This window comes from Corvus hawaiiensis, chromosome 2 (assembly GCF_020740725.1).
Source record: "Corvus hawaiiensis isolate bCorHaw1 chromosome 2, bCorHaw1.pri.cur, whole genome shotgun sequence".
Lineage (NCBI taxonomy): Eukaryota > Metazoa > Chordata > Aves > Passeriformes > Corvidae > Corvus > Corvus hawaiiensis.
In genome coordinates this window covers 53,088,906-53,106,063 of record NC_063214.1, presented here as the reverse complement: position 1 = coordinate 53,106,063, position 17,158 = coordinate 53,088,906, and the positions used below count along the sequence as shown (strand labels likewise).

Here is a 17,158-nt window from a genome sequence, read left to right as displayed (position 1 = left end):
TATATATATAAATATAAAGTGTGTGGATTTTTAAGTATTATATTGTGTTAGAAATGCAGAAGGATGCAAATAGTCTGCTAGATTCTGTCTTGCTCCTCTGGGAATTATACTACATTGGGCTGAAAGTTGAAATTATGAATGGAAAGATCCAATCTTAAATACACTGGACTCAGAAATCGTACCCTGCATTCAGAACAAACTGATCATTTAAACCAAATGAACATTAAATGCAGATAGCAAACAGACTATTTCTGATCTTGCTGAGTATTCTAGGCATCATGAGCTCTTTTTACATGTGGAAATAAGCTTTTCAAAATTCCACTGGATTCCAGAAGAGGTTAGGTGGTGAGAATTAGGTTATAACCAAAGGGGATAAATTGTGTGTCCAATTGTTCAGTTACATTTAAAAAATTTCTCTACACACTGGTCATAATCATCAGAGACCAAAATACTTAATTCATGTCCTTCAAACGTGTAGCATCTGTGGATCTCATCCTGTTTTTCCCAATTAATTAAAAAATCCACAAAAAATAGGTCCAAGAAGTTTTCCTTGCTTCCCCTTCTCTTCCAACTCCATTTGTTTTTGCAGCTTTGACTGAAACAGCATAAAAATACTCAGTCCATTCCTAATAGCCCAACTAAACCAAAGTAAATTCATCAAATGCTTTTCAAAACAACAGAAAATGCTTAAATCTGAGCAAATAAATATATTTGAACTAGGTGTGACTGAGAAATAAAAAATGCAGGAATTAACTTTTGAGGAGCAGTAAACTGAAATTTGATAGAAGCTTTAATAAAATTTCAGTATCTCCAGTAAGTGATCTAAGTATCAGGGTACAGGATATTCTGAAAACAGCTCTTAACTTTTCCCGCTTAAAAAATTCCAACACGGATAAATAATTAAATATTCATTAGGAGAGTGACTTGAAAGTGAGTGTCCCATTTTCTCACTGAGTGATATAATTGCTGCACCATACAATCTTACCTCTCCAGCTCCATGAATATTCATGCCAAGTGCAACATTTCCAACAGGAGAAATTGCTGCTGGGACACTCAAATGTGCATAGTGGTCATACTCTTTCAGATGGGGATATCTGTCAAGCACACAAACCCCTGATCCACCAAGAGTACACAGGAATCTAAGAGTAGTTTAATCCTGAGGGGCTTTCAAACTGCCTTTCACAGGATCTGCTTTAGAACACTTTCTTGAAAATTCATTCAGAACTGAAAATCAAGACAGGCAAATAGAATTCTGGTGGTGTCTGAAAGTTGTTTAGAATGAGATGCCTAAGTGTCATTGTAGTAGCTGAGCTCCATTATCTATCCTGTCAAAGGTTTACACAAGATCCTTCAGAAGAGCTTACTACAAGAAAGTAATCACTGTTACATTCAGAACTGAACCATGACAGTGCCCAAATTATGAAAAACAAACACCAGGAATCATAATCTGGCTACATTTTCATGCTGGCAAAGGTTTACAAGGCTTAAGTTTTCTCTGGTAGGTTCAGTGTAGTTGAGTACTTTCTTATGATTTTAAAAGGTCAGTATAATAATCATTTGGTTTATCCATTACAGTCAAAGGCTAAATCAGAATATCCCACCCTTTGCCTCCAGCAAATTACCCAGTTGTAGTGTCTGCAGTTTCTACTACTAATTACTTTGACTGAAGTTTGGTAAATAAGTGCTAAAGGTAACTGATGTTTGATTTCTGTTTGGATGGTACTCTGTACTGCAGAAATACCGATTTGAGGTTACAAAGTTAGCTTGGTCCAAAAAGTAATAAAAAAAATTCTCACAGGGGAAATAATTGTTAGCTTTTTAAAAATAATAGAGCAGCAAATCATGTTACATTTCATGTGCAGTAAGCCAGTTGTTATTATGACTGCATTAGAGCTGCCATTCTCATTTTCAGCTGAGGAAATATTTGTGCTTATCAACAGCAGAAGCAATAAAAGGTTTTTCTAAAATATCTTCCCAGTGTGTCATCTGGTGCAGGCTGGCTCAGAAAATCTGTATTATGGAAAAGGAAAACCAGCTCTGCAACGAGTTCCTGTCTGGTTTGGTAGAGTAACTTCTGTATCAGTGTACATGGATTCACGGCCCTTCCCACCATGCTACACACACCAGAACAGAATGGTACCTCAAGGGAGGATGAGGCCTCTAAGCCATATATGTTGGAAGAACTGCAGAGGCAGGAAGGGAAAGTTTGAGCTTTACTAACATTTTAAACCAGCACAGTTTAATCAACCAAACTTCATCCTTTTGCCTCTGGCCCACGGAGCTTCCCGCCGTGTGGCATTAGCACCCATTTTGTGACGCTGCATACCAAACTGTGGCACAAACCTAGGTTACCTTTTGTTTATTTATTTATCTGTAGTCATGCTGCCGCAAAAGACAAAAAAGACAAGAGTAAGCATCCAAGCAAGGATATATGAATTGGTTTTTTTAGTGACTGTGCCAGGTTACCCCAAGAAAATTTTAAGCATTACCCCTTAAAATATTTGTAAAAATAAGGTTAAAAAGGCAATTCTCAGGCTACATAATTAATTAGAGTGCATTTTACAGGTGCCAGATATTTAAAGAAATGAAGTTGTTACCAATCAAGTTGAATATTCCTGGGTACCTGCTTGCCCAGTACACACCAATTTAGCAAATCAATCTTGTTCTTTTGTTCCCTTATTATCCAGGCTCACCCCCTGAACGTAGCAGAACAATCACAGATCTGCAAAGCTATCTATGCTACGAAGTCTCTAACTTCTTTTGCTTTCCATTTCAAACAGAAAAGCTAAACAAAGGAAGAGAAAGCAGAGTATCAAAAAATAAGGAATGAGGGAAATATACAGCTGTTCAAATCCTCCAACTGTTGCTCAAAAATTATTTGTTTAATTTTCTGGAATATCCCAGTTGTCTTAATCCATAGGATGTGAACATCTGACACGTTCTCTGCTTGAATTAACCTATTTCTTCCAGTTTAATGCTGCTATAAGCAGAGCCTGGACTAGGTACAGCCTTAGCATCCAAAAAAATCTCTCTTCAGTCAAGCATCATTCTTCAGAAGTGAGTATAAGAGGAAAAGGTCAGCAAATAATTAGTCATGGTCATAGTCTTAAAGACAGCAAAGAGATCATTTTAGGTTCACAATAATTTCTACCCTGTAGCAAACACTGACTCATAGAATTGTGCAAAGAGGACTTAGTTGCCAGGCTACACCTGACCTTTGAGGAGCTAAATAAGAGTATTAGGTATCATATCATGCACTACATTTATGGTTTTAATTTGTGATAGATAACATCGAATTACAGTCACAGAAAAGAGGAGTAGGCTTTCAGCCCAGACAGTTCTTCAAATTATCAAATACTAACAGATAAAACATGAAGAAAAGAACAGAGCTTTTACAGAGTTGCTTTCCATTGTGGAATGTTGGTTTTAATAGATGAATATTGATAAGAGATTTGGCTGAGTGTTTCAAGTGCATTGTCCTTCAGTTGAAAGAAGAAAAGCACCTTTAATATGAAGTCATATTCTTGCCTGCTAACAACAAACAAAATATATAGTTAAAGCTGTAATTTGATTCTAAGATACTATTAGTCCTTTACTGTTTGATCTATAATGTGCACTTCCCCTATTAAAACAGAAAGCTGATTTATATTACAGCATTTCATAGGCAGAACAATTCATATGCTAATGTCCATTTGCAATAGTTTCACTTCATGCAATGCTCCCATTACATGGTAGCTGTCGCAGCCTTATTTTCCTGAGGACTTCAAGCCGAACATTCTCCAACAGGAAAGCAGTGCAAACCCAGGAAACAGGCATTTTCTGGAAGGGTAGAGTGTAGAGGCACAGTACAGAAGCTGACAGGGCTCCTCACAGATGGCCTCAGAGCTGTTGGCACACGTGGCTTTGCCCAAGCGGCAGTGGCTGGACATCTTCCAAAGCTCAAAGGCTGAGGGTGGAACTTGCAGAATCTGCACAACGGTAACACTTGCAATCACAAAATCATGCTTGATACTATTCCACTGCAATCTGGGACATTAGGCCTATGCTCTGGGTACAGTGGTAAGAGAAAGACCTGAGGCTCTGTGGGAATTTTACTCAGTAAGAGGTAGTATTAGTCCTGAATAAACATGGTAGATGGTTTTCCTCTTGCCTTCTATGTTGAAAGTGAATTCTGTGAGCAAACTATGAAAGTTACAGATTTCAGAGACAATTTTCTATTTAAAACCACTTCTGAATGTTCAGTATTCTACAGAAACAAAATTTGTTAGTGCATATGTGTGAGATTATAACAGCATTTCAGCTTCTGTAAAAAAAAAAGTGTTACAGATATAGAGGAAAAAAAATCACCATGTTTGGAACTTGAAAGTACTTCTTGGAGAGGATCACCATCCCAAGTGCAAGAGCAACCAATATGAAAATGAAGGCACTCTACCTAAGGCCAGAGCTCTAGAAACACCAGAACACACCCTAAACAACTCTAAATGTCTGACTAACACACAACCCCAACATGAGTTTCACCTTTTGCTACAGGAGTCAGCAGTATACAAGAATCTCCATGACACTGCTATTTATGATAGCATCATAAAGCAGGATGTGTAAACAATCTTTAAAACCTCCAGTTACAGAAACAAAAATCCCACAGCTGAACATTTGTCCACGTTTAATTGTACAATATTAAACTTCAGTACTTTTATTATAAGTACTTATTTTGCATTTGAACAGTATTAATAAGGAACACTTATTGCACCTAACACTGCAACACAGTAAAGATACGTCAGTTATAATATAAGCATTTTTTGTGCACCAGCTTACTCCCTCTCTCTGCATGCCGCTCTTCTCCCTTTTTCCTTCTCCCATCTGCAGTAAGTAAAGCATTGCCTGGGCAAAATGAGAATGGCTGAGGGAAAGTTTCTCTACACAAGTTCATAAATTTGTATTTAGAAGCAGACTGGAGCTTCTCTTATGGTGTCATGGAAGGAAAGAGAAAAAGCAAGGAAAGGAACAGCAACCTGAATAGTACACATAAATTTTCCCCCCCACACCCACCATACTCAGAGATAAAAAATGAAAACCAGTACACGTGAAAAAAATCGAGAAATGGAAAGGATGTGAGGAAACCCAGGGTCTCCAAACCACAGGAAGCAGTGGCCACTGGCAAGTAACTGACACATGGTGTTGCCACAAAGCAACAGCGAGCACTGCACAGCAAGCACAAGCAGGGGCTGACCCCTAAAGCAAGCTTTATGGTAAGTGAAAAATTCCAAGTGCTTAAAGACTGAAAAGGAGAGAAAAATTCACAAAACATTAAAAGAAGAATAAGAGCTGCTGTACAGACTTACTTGAAGTCAGAGATACTTGAAGATATCTTTAAGATACTCTTTCATCCACTTTGTTTCCTAGAGATGTTTGAGAATCTAACTAGTTAAAGAGCTTTTAAACAATGACATTAAACCTCCCAATTTTACTGATTATTTTCCTCCAACTTCTTAAAGAATCAGCTGCATGACAAGATGGCTTCCAAATCATGCCTGAAACATTGTTCCTAGACAGGACTGGAAAAACATCATGTTCTATTACTCTGCTATAAATATGACACAATTTATATAACCTGTATGACAATGTTAGATTTAAGGCAGTGTGCCTGTGCATTTTATATATAAATATAAAGATATTTAACATGTCTAATGAAACCTTCCATATGTCTACTGATTATTGAATTTCTTCATTAACATTCATATTGAGACCCTCAGTGGACACGGCTGCAATTAATACAAACAGAACAAGAACAAATTAGAAAAACATTTTAAAACTTGGATGGGATTATTTGTGACTCTATACAGACCTGAGACAACTACAATTTAGACTAATTTGACAATTAATTTGACAATTAATTTGCATTCAAAACAGTATTAGCAGAAGAGGGTAGTTGTGTCCCCTTTGCAAGTCCCCTAATACAGTCAAAATGATAAGAGAGATCATGTGCTTAACAGCTGTTCCCTGAGGGGTTGTGCTGCTTGAAGTGCTGCAGTGGCCCAAGGCTTTCCAGATAAACACCAAATACACACACACACACTACTGTACACAACAGAAATCAGATACAACGATCACTCTTGCAACAACAGAATAAAAAAAGAGAGTTACTTTTCTAAAAGTCAGCTGTGCAACTGGTAAATTTTAAACTAAGACAACACAGCCTTATTTTCAGTAGTAACACGAATGAAAACAACTGAGAAAAACACAGTGTTTGTGTAAAATGAAACCATGCAGTAACCTAGTTCAAGTCAGACACTCACTGTAGCAAGTACACATTTTGAGACAACTGTTTGCCCACTGACTGTGAACATTTAATCTATACAAGTATCAGCACTGTCAAGAAAAGGAAACACCCTTCACTCCTTAATGTCTTCTACTGTTACCTTTACACAGCACTTCAGAAACAGAGAATTTATTTCACCCAAAGTTAATTATGAGAGGAAAAAAGCTTGCCAAGAGAGATAAACCCTGAAACGCTCCCAAAACTTAGTGAGACTCCCACTGAACTTTTCCAGTAATTCATTCCACAGTCCAGGGAGGTGCACGAAACACCATCATCTTCATGCATCTTCCAAGTTCAGCTCCAGGCTTTAAAACCCTGAAATTAAGATGGGTGGCCAAATATCGAGGAGCAATAAATTTTTCAGCTAGACTGTTGGCTAATTAATTAAGGGCTTTTAGACTCAGGATGACAATCCTGAAATTAATCCAGATTCCAAGATACTCAAACATATAGTTTGGATAAACAATAATTTCCTGACATTTCAGATTAGTTTCAAGAGGAATTTGAAGAACTAATGCCTGTGATAGCATAGAACACCACGATGTGGCTTATCTCTGGGAAGTCAAGTTGTTACCAGTCTCTAGAACAGGCAAATACATTCTTGAAGACTTCTGCAATTATGCAAACATCCAATAAAAAGTCGTAATACTGTAGAAACGAATTCTTTTCAGGGAGACACGTATCAGTAAGATAAGTCCTTCAATCAGTTTGTGTTAGGAATCATTACCCTTACATTTCTGTAGTTAAGCACTACTGTCATGTTAGCACTATAAATTTAGCTGACTAAGTGTCTCTGCATTGAGAACATGTTACAGGTATGGGAGTGAAAAAGTACCAGAGCAAGGGTCAGACCTACCCATGGCACTTTGCACTGCTGGTCATATAATTTCCATCTTTCTTACGTGGAGAGAATTATTTGGGGGCTATTTTTCCAAGTCTTGACTCCAAACAGTAAGTAATAAGGAAACAGCTCTTTCAGCACAGTGTACAAATGTAACAAATAATTTTGGGGAGGGTGAAAAATAATAAGGGGTCCAAGGGGACCTAAATAACCTGAGATTCCCTTGGCTCCTAGACAGATTGGAAGCACATGGAGAAATGGGTGAAGTTCAGATCACACTTCAGCAGAAATGAAATTTCCAGGTTTGTTTCTCTAGTCTAACAAGCCAGACACATCTTGCATGGGGAAGAATACAGCACAGGAACACAAAAACCAAGAGATCAGTGTAAATGAGGGTCTGACCAACTGCATACGGAAGGCTGCAGAGTTTTTCCTGCTAGCTAAGGACAGGCTTTTGGAAAGTACTGGGGACTCACAGGAATTAAATCACAAAGTCTAATTTCAGCCCGAGAGCCTATTCTCCCATACCTGTTTTACAGCCCATGGACAGAGTCACTGATTTAGGCCTGGGAATAACCTTTGCCTCTCCACTAACTATCCTGAATAGCAGCAAGGGTAAAGTTAGCTTTTGGGAGTGCCTGTCCCACAATGATAGGATTATCCCTCCTTCTTTGGTAGAAGATGTTACGACTCATCTATTTCAATGTTAATATTTCCTTCTTGTGAGAAAAATTGCGTTTGGATGAAGCTAGTTCAGCTTCAACACTCAGGTGCCTTTATTTATAAAGATGAGAAATTCCTTGCTTTGAGATGGCTTTTTAAAATACAAGAATTTGTAGATGATGATCAACTCATCCTGCAAAATTTTGTTCTACAAATTTTCACAACTGAACTCTTGAGGCCTCACAATATAGAAGTTTTGTTCTTTTTTGTTTTCCTCTCCAGACCTCCAAAAATCCCACAGCCCTCTTTTTTGAACTCTCTCCCTTATTTATACCTCTTTGTTAAATGTAAATATTAAGGCACCTTAGTATTTATATTTGTAAATTAAGTAACTAAAATTTAAATAACAAATTAAAATAATAATTAAATTAAAAAATGAAATATTTAGGCATCTTAATGCACAATATAGTAGCATCCCACTGACAGCTAAGCTGAAGAAGCTTCTAAAGTTGCCCCTTGGCTTTCCTTCAAGTTACTACCCTGAACAGTTTTGTATTTGCAACCTGTCCATCTATGACGAGTTGCTTTCCATGTAACAGCATTAAGAACATGTTTTGTTCTACCATGAGCACTTAACTAGGCAATTCACATATGATTATCAGGCTGTAATACCGATTCAACTTGATTATTAACTACTATCTCATCAATTTTAGACACTCTGCAAAATAGTAGAACTGATGAGGATACTTACCAAGTGAAAATTTTACATCATCCAAATGTTTAAAAAATACTAAAAAGCTTTGAAACTGAAGAATTCTTAACTCTCCCATAGAGCTAAAACTCATCTCAATTATCAACTATAGATGAAGATTTGAGAGACAGGTTTTTTAGACGTATATAGTCTTTAAGGTATAGAATGTAAATTTTAAAAAAGAGAAGTAGCAATTCAAATTTCTCAGAAAAGTACAACATATCCACAGCTAGCTTAAGCAGACCGTAATACTTTCCAGAGAAGTAAGATGCCTGTCAGTCATAGGATGATTCAGACAGACCACTCATGATATTTTGAGGCCTCACTTACACTGTCTTGCCTTTCCCTGCAGAACATCAGGATACTGTGGTATATACAAAGAAAAGAGACTGCATTTCCCTCACCCAGCTGCACACATTCAAAGATTAAGTTGCCAAAGTCTAAACTCCATCTGTAGTTAACAGAGAGATAGAGATGTACTTCTGCAAGGCAGAATTCACCTCCTCTGTCTGAGGAGAGGGGAAATTGTATTTTCTCCTTAACTGCAGCTTTTTACTGAGACATACAGATGTTTACCCTTTGAATTCTCACACAAGTTAGATGAGAGGAATGCCACACCAAGACCTTCTGCACTACAGTAATTGTGAGTGAAGTACAATACACTAAAAAGGATTTTCTTCCACCAGCAGAGCTATTCTGCTGGGGAGAGCTAAGATGTGAGAACAGAGTTGCCAAGACTGATAAATTTTTTCTGCCCTAAGCAGAGGGCAGGAGCAGGGCTTCATCTCTCATTACTTGTTTTCTCCTAATTTGTTCATACAATTCCAAAGCTTTATGTGTCATTATTTTAATTGGGAATGGCAAACTAATGGGCTGAACTTTCTTTGATGGTCAGAGTGCTGTATAAAGAGATGCATGGAGTCAAAGCAAACGATTCAAAGGGGTTTTATCTTCCACTGTCTAAGACAATGGTGAAGAAACTGTAAAAAATATAATAATGAGATTCTTACAGCAATTTTCACTGCAATCTTGGATGATTCTATTTAGGTATCAAATTTATTCAAAGTTGGGAACTGAAAACTTTCTGTCTTATGATGTAACTCTAAATAATGGCACCACTAGATTGGAAATAGCCTCCTGTCAAATCCCTTTAAGGAAGGTGTCTAGCAGTAGATTTCTGCTGCTATTAGCTTGAAACTGTACCAAAACTGGCAATCTTGATTTGCTATTGTATATCAACCCCCACATTAGCCTGTGTGTGTGTGTGTGCATATCTGTGTTAAAGTATGAACAAAAATAAACTGAAAAATAAATCCAAGTCTGCAGCCTAAGCTAAAATTTTTCAGCTCACTTTCTGGAAACACAGAAAGTAGGTCAGTACATATTCCAAAATAGCACATCAGCACTGAAAGAAAAAGTGGTATATCTGTACCTTTGGACTTTCTGGCTCATCTCTCTGTAGGGGGAAATGGGAGGATGAAAGCCTTTTTCTTATTCTACTATATGTATGAGAAAAAATTGCTTATACTTAAAAAAGCCCCCAAATAAGCCACCTACATGGCAAAATGTTGTCTGGTTTAATCAAAGCAAAACAACATTGAGTGGAACCATTTAAGCTTTATCTAAATATAACCAAGGGAAAAGCCAGGATGTTTAAAATGTGTTTAAAATGTTGTACTGGATATGTATCACATCCTGTTCCTTGCACATCTTGTTCCTTGTATCAAAAACCTATTTGGTAAAATATTTACTTCGGAAATAACAGCATACGGTCTGTGATTTTGTTGCTCATCTTGTGGGGTTTTTTTTTTGTTTTTGGGTTTTTTTGAGTATTTGCTGTTGTAATAAGAATTGCTGCCTATTTTGTGATACCTTTTGTGCTAGGCACACTCTTAATGAAAAATATTTTCTTTTATTTATTTCCCTCCCCCACCCACCCCCATTTTTAAGAAACCAAAAAGGTAAAGCAAAAACTGAATTACTTAAGCACCCACACATCTAACAGCTATGGAGATTCTTAAGAATTCTTCTGGAAATATTATTGACAAACTCCTTTCCTGAACTATTACAATTCCGTAACATGAAAGGAAAACCAAAATCCACTCTTAGGCAGTATTAAGTAATGCTTATCAGCTCTAAAATAGAACCTGATTAAAGTCAATATCAATACTGTTGGCTTCAACATGATGCATGATGCTGATCTGTTTCCCAGAACAGATTTCAAGCTAGAACACTGATATATTTAATTAGGAAAAAATTATATTGCCTCCCTCAAATTCCAAGTGTCAGTCTTCATTTGGATCTCTGCACTAGATTAAAATGAATGCTTGAAAGGTACTGAGCGTTGGTAGCATGACCTTTTAAGTTCAGTGATTTCTATGCAACCAGCAGGAATTCCTAAAAATAACAAAACAAATCTATTTTTAGTTCTTCATTCTCTGGGGTTTTTTTTCTTGCTCTGTGTTCCATCTCAATTCTTGGACACTTAGCTCTCATTTTTTTTTCCTGTATCAGTCAGATTTGTTTAAATACCTCATTCTCCAGTTCGTGAAGTACTATAATCCATGTATAGATGTACATAGTTTAGGCAGTTACAGAACTGGACCTTCCACAGAGCCAGGCCTTCCAAGAAAGGAAATCAAAATGGAGAAAAACTTCCTGAACCTACAGCTGCTGGGACCTGCACTTTTCTTGGACACTCAGTAAACCAACGCTTGCTATCAGAACTTAAGTAAAAACCAGGACCTTCCTAGGTAACACAGGCTTCACAATTAACTGAGTGAAGAAATGATGGAGTTTTTCAAACTCTGATAAATGAAGTCAAAGTAGTAAAACAAAATAAAATGGTTGAATTTTTATGTCCTGTGGGGTCTTCACCTTGCAAAATTCTAAAACTCTAGCCTAGCAAATAAAGTGCATAATTAAACACGATTAATTGCATTCCTAGATTACTGCCAGATAGCTTGTCACATGCCTTGCTGGGTCTAAATACACAGTTTTCATTTGTTACTTCTAAAAGCCAAAGGCACAGAATTAATTGAGTTCAATATACAGCTGGACAAATATACTATTAAAATATCATCAGATCAAATAAAACAAATAGCATAAATTTACAGTGACGTATTAAAATAAATAAGGGAAAACAAGGCAGTTGTATTTATGAGTAGCAACAGATATAATCTCCCCTCTCTCTAGCACTCTTTTGTTGCGGCCAGCACTGTCATCATCAAAAACCTGTGATATCTATGTAAAGATGATAGATCACACATTCATCAGACTTCAGTACTGCTAATTTTTCTGACATGCAACCAGTGTAATTAAAAAACAACAGTGCTCTAGTTAAATGGAACTAAATCAGCCCCTCTGTTCCCTGGGATTTTTTCTAAACTGTAAAAGAGATTTCACAATAGCTCATTATGTCATTTGGTCTCATCTCCCTTTAGAAAATAAAAGCCCATAAATAGGTTTGCATATTCACATAGTTCCATCTCTGACTTCAAGGACACTTACAAAACACCTGCTAATATGCCAAATTTGTATTCATTGGAGTGGGAAGCCTGCTGCCATGAGATACCATTTCCACTCAGAAGTCATTAGCTTAACGGCTGAGAGGTTGTATCTTCTCAAACTGCTTCATGAAGGAGAAACATTAATATAATCAGGTCTTTGAAGGCACAGTAAAACAGGCAAGCTAATCCAGAAGCGGTCAGATCTCGTATTTGCAGAGCTTGCTTAAACCTGGACATAGTACGTCCTACAATTACTGTTGCAAGGTAGTCTAGGAAACAGCTCCCGCATTTCCCTGCTTACAGCCTGTTATTCCCATAGTTGTACTTTTCCAGAGCAGAGTGATCAGGCATTCCCTCCTGGCTCACATGGTGCAATGAGACGTGCTCAGTCTCATGTCTGTAGCACTGGAGAACGTGCTCTGGACTCCTGGGGCTGCACTGCTCTATAAGGGGCACACGTCTCCCTTACACCCTTCAGTGACTGTCACGGGAATTTCTGCATATTCCAGCGCTGCAACAGGCTGGAACTGGATATGCTGCTGTGGAGATATGTCCTAGAGCCCTACCTCAAGCCAAAGTGAACTTACGGACTAGGCCAAATGGAGCCCTTTTCACGTCAGCTGTAAGATACACATCTCTGGTGTACAGAACAGCTTATCCCTAGGCAATGAAAATCACCATCTTCACAGTGATCGTAAAGGTCCAGAACACATATCACACATTCACAGATCTCTGTGCTCCACAGCATAAATGCATCCTTTTACTTGTTTTGATCTGCACTGTCTTGGATAAAAACCACACTACATTGAAATTAAAAAAGCACCGAATAATAAATGTCTGTATAATAATTGGCCCAGTGTACTGAAAACCATCATCCAAAAATCTAGAAAAGCTGAAACAGAAATAGCTGTATTTAACAATCAGCAAAGAAAATAACATAACTATTCGGATTGAAAAGGCTGTGACTCTGTCAAGAATCTTTATAGTACTGCTCTTTAAAAGCAAAAGAAAATGTTTCACTCCCCACTGGAGAAAAATTGGAAGCTCTATAGATGCCAGCACTTCAGGAGAAATTCTGCAAACAATATAATCTGATGTGGTTTATAGCCGATTACACAGCAAAAGTAATTGTCTCCAAGAAATCTTATATTTATGACAGAAGGACTAAATACAGCGTAACAGTAGTTTAAAACCAATACAACCTTCTTTCTAGTCAGAAAAGAAAGGCTTGTTTTGTTCAAGAGGACACTGATGTACTCATGTTGCTGTATATTTTCCCCTGGCTCCTTGATATATAAATGGTAGCAATTGCAGCTGTTTTATATCCTTTCATTAGTACACATGCAAAATGCTTGTTCATCTGTTTTCAAGCAACATATCAGCATTTAAAAAGCCAAATATAGCCAACTCGTTTCTATAAGGAATTTCAGCCCCAGGAAGGCTTTAACTAAACACTTGCACTGGATCAGCTTAGTAAAAGCCCACAAGTTCTTCAGCTCCTGGTAATGGCTTGCCAGCTTTCCATAACATTAAGACAAAGAATCCACAAACATCTACAGTTAAGTATGCACAGTCTCATGTCACATGTGATAGTCTTAATATAGCGTTGTAATTCATATTTAAAGTCAGGCCATAAGAACCCAAAACTTGTCATTGCCAAATATTCAAATTTATGCTCACAATCTTTTTCAGTAAGAACCACATATACATGACTTTCCAAATACCAATCTGCGTGTTTTATATTATTCACCTATGCAAAAGACTTTTAACTATTTACTAAAAATATTATAACAGTTGCCAAATCTATTCAATAAAGAAATGCATTAATACATAGAATTTATTATCAGTCTTACCAGAAAAATCTCATGTAAATCCATAATGACTGGATAGTTAATGCAAAGTCTTACCTTTCCCTGAAGCAAGTTTCCAGCAGTGATCTTTCTTAATGCTTTAATTCTGCAATGTAATTTTCATAAATAGTTTTCTAGTTCAGGCAGAGATGGGTTAACTGCAAGCAGTCTGGATGCTATCTTGCTTGCTTCCTGGAGATCACTGTTTTGCTTTGTGAGCCATCACAACTACCTAGGAAAAATAACAGCCAACCCTCAGTCACCTGGACATTGTGATATATTACTGCTCCCAGATTAAACAAAAGATTTAAAAGAAACACAAGTCTTAAAACATGATGTTAAAATTGGTATTAATCTACCAAACATTTCATAACAGATGCCATTAAAAGAATTATTGCACGCTTTCTTACCAGGAGTTCATGTTCTGGGATAGAGACATAAAACAAGTGAGGAAAAATTTATATATAAATGTCATAAATTTTTTAAATTACAACATGTCTTTACACTGAAAATATGAACTATAAACTAGACTCTTTTTTTACAGATTTTTGGTCAGAAGCTATAAACAACAGCAAAAACTGAGTTATGCTGTAATTTCTTAAGCAGAAGTAAACAGAATGGTGCCTATGGGAAAAAAAAAGTGATGAAAGTAGGAATCTGCTTTTGTATCTATTTGGGTATAACTGCAAGTCCCTATTAGAACAGGAAATATTATATCCCTATTTGGTGCAAATACAGGCATCTGGCTGCCAAAAGGTTCTGAAGCTGAGACTACCACCTGCAAAGCCACCAGCAGCAGATGCAGATACTGCACTTTGGAGGGAGAGCACCAACCCATGATGGGTATGCCCAGAGGCCCATAATGTTGAATTATCAAATCCAAGTCGCATCTTGTTACTGTGAGGGCAGTTTGAATATCCCCTGTGAGCTCAAGGAGCGATGATGCTACACAGACCTGTGACATGAGTAAGACACCTTGTTTGCTAACGTGAACATGAAGTGCAGTTAACTCAGGGCCTTGTCCAACCAAAGCATTGAATACCTCCAAGGACAGAGACACGCCTGTCTGGACAACCACAGTGCTGTTGGAGCAGCCTCTTGAACAGTGTATCTCCACCTGAATACTCCACATCCATGGCAGAAAACAGGACAGTCCATCTCCACCTCGACTTGTTCAGCTCCACGAGATGTTTGACAGGGCATGTAATTAAAAGATCTACTGAGCTGATATTAACAAATGATACTGAGTAGTTGCCTATCTCATAAGAGGGTGTTTTACAACCTGTCTCCTCTCCCCAGCCTTCCTGTGACAATGGGAACCACCCTTGCCACTTCAGCATGCATTATTTAAGGACTTACACACCTTGATTTCGGTGCCTTTATCCTTCTGGATAGCCCTTTGCAGCTGATGTCTATAAAAATACAATAGTACTTCTGTCCACACTTAAAGTAGCACTACTCTAAGTCTGGATAATCCTCTTCTAGCATGTTTATTCAAGAATTCAGGTTTCCTGAATGTTAAGAGAGTATCAAACTGTGGCATTTGAGTAAAGTCACTGAGACAGACAGGGCAGTAACAGATCAGATCTGCTCCTTCAAAATTTCTGCAAATTTGGGTATTTTTTCTTATGTTATACTCCAGATGCATTTTAAAGATAAGGCTCCACTGTTTAGATGCTTATTGGTTTTATAATACAAGAAACGACAGATGGTAGATCTGATAGGTTACTGAAACCACCCTATTTTCATCTCCCTGCTGAGAAGTCTGCTAATGTCTGTGAGAGGCTGCTAGAGACATACAAGATTTTTGGACAAAAATTGGTTATCAAGTTTTAAACTCATGAAAGGAAATCCCAATTACATGGAATACTTCAGGTTATCATCACCAGTACAAGACAGCATATTTAGGCATCATACATCACTTTTGTGCAGCAAGGGGAGACTGCATGTTAGAAGTAATCACCTACTTTTGCATATCCCTGTGACAAATTGCACTTCTCAGTCTCTAGTAACCTGAAGCCATTATCCTTTGCTCTAGGGGGAGGAGGATAGTCAGGAGGAGAGGGAGGGAGTGCTTTCCATACCAGACTCTGTGTAATACAGTGTAAATACTGACTTTCATGGACATTACTTCAAAGAGCAGGGACAACCTGAAGCAAGCAGTCTCAAGCCAAACATTACAACCCTTTGCAGACACACCACCTTTTCAGTCCCATATACAAAGGGCATAGTCCCCTCTACAAAGTGAGGAAAACCAGACCCTGGACAAGAATAAAAATGAGGAACCTGAAAAAAAGTACAGTATGGAAATAATTAGTTTAACTGTGAAGTGTTGCCCAATGATTTGTCATATGCTATCTAACTTTTTATTCACCCCCCTTGAACAATTCCATTGTAAGTATGCTATTTCTACCTAGGTATTATTTACACCAAACCATGACTTTCATAGATCTGTGGTTTGCTACATCAGCCCCATTATATAATAGATATACAATAACATGTCTACATAAGTCACAGAAATTATACTTCCACTGCGCCCAACTTTTTCTTCTGAAAAAGGAGAATTTTTATTTGTATCTTTTTTAGAAGTAAAGAAAGTTTTAAAGAGCCCTAAGTAGGTGCACATTTTTCTTGTAAATATTATTGCTAATATTTCTAATATGCACTTCTGAAATAATCTTCATAACTTACAATAATCTTTAGAAGTATCAAAATTATGACATTAAATGTACAAAAAATGCAGTAACTTCATAGCTGTACAGTAAGACATCCCAAATAAGAGGTTTGTCAAAATGCACATTGTTCTCCAGAAACCAACAAAAACGAGTGTAGGTAAGAGCTGCATCACTCCAGCACCCTCTGTTGGCCTTCAGGCAGCATGGTACTTTGTGCACTCACCTAATAAAGTCATTTGCTGGGTCCCAAAGCTACGACAAAGATTCCTTTACAGAAAAACATACCTGAAAAGCAAACAGAAACCTACTGTGCAACCCAGCCCTATGCATAAAATCTTCAGCTATATACAACGACATAGTTTAATATCAGATTACTCAGTACTGCTGGATCTGTCATGCACTAGCCCATCTCTGCAGATATTTATAATTGATCTAATTTCAAGGGAAAAATGTTTTTTACAAGTCCTGTCTGTGTCTGATATTTCTGACAAACACCAATAATAAATGGCACCTTGCATGCAGTTCTCACAGCTCTACAGAAAGAGCAACTCTT

The 17,158-nt window shown here is 37.5% G+C and overlaps 1 protein-coding gene across 1 annotated transcript in view; it reads right to left on the bottom strand.

The window, feature by feature from the left end:
• Positions 1-17,158, bottom strand: part of FRY (FRY microtubule binding protein) — a 227,796-nt gene that overhangs the window by 185,205 nt on the left and 25,433 nt on the right. The window contains exon 2 of the mRNA XM_048295017.1: positions 13,988-14,162. The gene's annotated coding sequence lies outside the window, so the exon portion shown is untranslated. The remainder of the gene's footprint in view (positions 1-13,987; positions 14,163-17,158) is intronic.